Genomic DNA, 2,892 nt, shown 5'->3' with positions numbered 1-2,892 from the left:
AGAATCCAAAGCAGGCTCCAGGCTCCAAGCTGTTAGCACAGTACCCTATGTGGGGCTCAAACTCACGAACTATGAGATCATGACCTGAGCTGAAGTTGGAGGCTTAACCAACTGAGCCAGCTAGGGTGCCCCTAGACTTTTAACTTTAATGACCTGAAGTCAAGCTCCTGTAGCCATCATATAAGTAAATCAAGGTTTTTACTCTATTCTGCTGATGTCTATATTTTCATCATTGTGCTGAGACTATTTAAAGTCAACGTAATTATTGATGGAGGATAGCTGTGCAGTGTTATGGATCATCTCTCTGCGCATCTGCCCACTCTTCTCAGCTGAATCCTTCATGTTCTTCCAGTTTGCCCCATCAGTTGAACAGCATGCTTCTGTAATGCTCAACATCATGGAAGAGTATGACTGATACATCTTTTCTATCGTCACCACCTACTTCTCTGGCTACCAAGGTTTTGTAAACAAGACTTGTAGCACCATCAAAAACAGCTTCATAGGCTGAGAGTTAGAGAAAGTCCTCCTGCTGGACATGTCCCTGGATGATAAAAATTCTAAGATCTTGAGCCAGCTCAGGAAATTTCAAAGTCCCATCAGTCTTCTTTATTGAACTAAGGAAGAAACCACCTACATCTTTGAAGTAGCTAACCCAACAGTGCTGACTGGCTATGGCTACACATGGATTGTGCCTAGTCTGGTGACCAGGGATACAGACACAGTGCCCTTGGAGTTACCCACTGGGCTCATCTCTGTGTCCTATGATGAATGGGACTATGGCCTCCCTGCCGGAGTGAGGGATGGATGATTATTACCATTCTCACCACTGCTGCTTCCAACATGCTATCTGAACACAGCTTCATCCCTGAGCCCGAAAACAGTTGTTACAAAATGTATGAGAAGAGAACCTACTAGTCCAACATGCTAAATAGGTATGTGATCAATGTCACTTTTCAGGGAAGAAATCTGTTCTTCAGTGAAGTTGGCTACCAGATGCTCCTAAAACTGGTGATGATCCTTCTGAACAAGGAGAGGAAGTGGGAGGGCATTTGGCAGTTCTCAAGCAAAATAGATGGATTAGGGATATAAAATTTTGCAACATGTTAAAGGAAATCAAAACAAAACCTTGGTTTTGGTCTCTGAGCTGGGACGTAAGAGTGCTAATACATTGAGAACACAGAAGCCATTTTTCAAATTTGCACCTTCATCTGCTTGTTACTTTGGTTTAACCACCAGCTTATCTTCTTTATGCATTACCATTTTTATTGGTTATGGTGCTGTCTGAATCATGACTTTGTTCTAATGGAAGAGTATACATGTGTAATATAACTTGGTGAAGAAATCAAATCAGTGGTACAATTCACAGGTTGTATCCAACACAGTATACTGGGGAGATCTATGAAACCTAATTTGCAAGCACACAGGTTTGAATGTGCCATGATTAGAAGCTTGCCATGCAAGGCTCTTCTCAGGATCTGTCCGACTGCTGGCTGCTCACAGTGTCTGACTCTATCATTAGAAACTAATTTCTGTGGGTACCTGACTACCTACATTCAATTCTTAGCTCCTCTGCTCACAAACTTGTCTACTTAGGTCCTTGGACAAATTTCTTAACTACTCTATGCCTCAAATTTTCTCATCTATAAAATGGGAAAAAAATAATAGTACCACAATCACAGGGTTGTTATGAGGACTAAATATATTAATATTTGTAAAGGACTTAAGAAGGTGCCTGGCACTTAGTAAACACTTAAATAGGTATTTACTTTTATTGTTATCCCTGAGTCCCACTTAAATACAGATGTTCCTGCGAATAATGTCAGCTCTTGTAATAACGAGCTGTTAGCACTCGTGTTTCTCTTGTATGTTCTTCGGGTCATTTGTTCCTTGAGACACTGCTGAAAATGGTTCTGTAGGTAAATAAGGTTGGGGGGTGCTACCTCCTATTTCTCATTCTGAGAGATTCCCAGAACATATTAACATTTGAAAGTTTAGATAGGTCGTATCTATAGCAAAGGATCATCTTTAATTTGATTCAATCTAGTAGTTCCCAAATTTATTTTATTATGAGACCCCTTTGTTCGTGAAATTCATATTCTGCAAAACATGTTGGGAAACACTGATTTATGGCAATTTCTATAGACTCTCTGAGCCAGGTGGCTGAGAACAAGCTTCTAGATGTCAGCATGGCTCTGACTGGAATGGAACCAAACTGTATATTTCTAGAAAGAAGAACCAGGAAAAGAGACCAGAGATAAAGTTCTTGAAATTCACAATCTTGTCAGAGAACCCTGGACAGATAGTTTTGTGAATGCTTGCCTGTGACGCAGCACATGTGGCTCAGATAGTGGAAACCCAGGGCCTCATTCTTAAAATTGAAAGACCTCAATCCATCATGTAGTTCCTTATATCAGGGCACAGCCATCAGACTTAGATTATTCCTTGTGTTCTTGATTAAAGTTGCCTTCCCTCTACTGAGTTATCATTTGTTCAAAATAGTTTTCTTCTGCACTCCTGCTTCTTCACCCCAATCAAGCTGCTTTTCACTGCTGCTGTAGAGACATAATCATTTCAGAAGTGTTCTGGGACCGCATGTATAACAGACACTTCTGTATACCTCCAGAAAAGGAGTTATTAATAGCTGAAGCTTCACACATGAATCAGAGATGTCCAGCGGGGGTAAGTTTTAACTCATGATTACTGCCTCTAGTATGGGGCATCTCACAACTCTTCTTCCTTAAAGAGATACCCCTTACTAACATTCATTCTGACTTCTCCTTTCGAGGCTTGAATCTGAGGCCTGTGACCCCCACCCCCACCCCCACCCCTTTCTAAAACTAGACACCCTCTTTGGGATTTTGATACCCAAAGTCCCATCAGTCCCAACATACT

General features: G+C 41.2%; 1 pseudogene; it reads left to right on the top strand.

Annotated features, from left to right (window-relative positions):
- Positions 1 to 268: 268 nt before the first annotated feature.
- Positions 269 to 1,089, top strand: LOC131507978 (glutamate receptor ionotropic, NMDA 2B-like; annotated as a pseudogene).
- Positions 1,090 to 2,892: the final 1,803 nt, after the last annotated feature.

This window comes from Neofelis nebulosa, chromosome 3 (genome assembly GCF_028018385.1).
Source record: "Neofelis nebulosa isolate mNeoNeb1 chromosome 3, mNeoNeb1.pri, whole genome shotgun sequence".
NCBI classification, from domain to species: Eukaryota; Metazoa; Chordata; class Mammalia; order Carnivora; family Felidae; genus Neofelis; species Neofelis nebulosa.
This window is presented reverse-complemented; position numbering and strand designations above follow the sequence as displayed.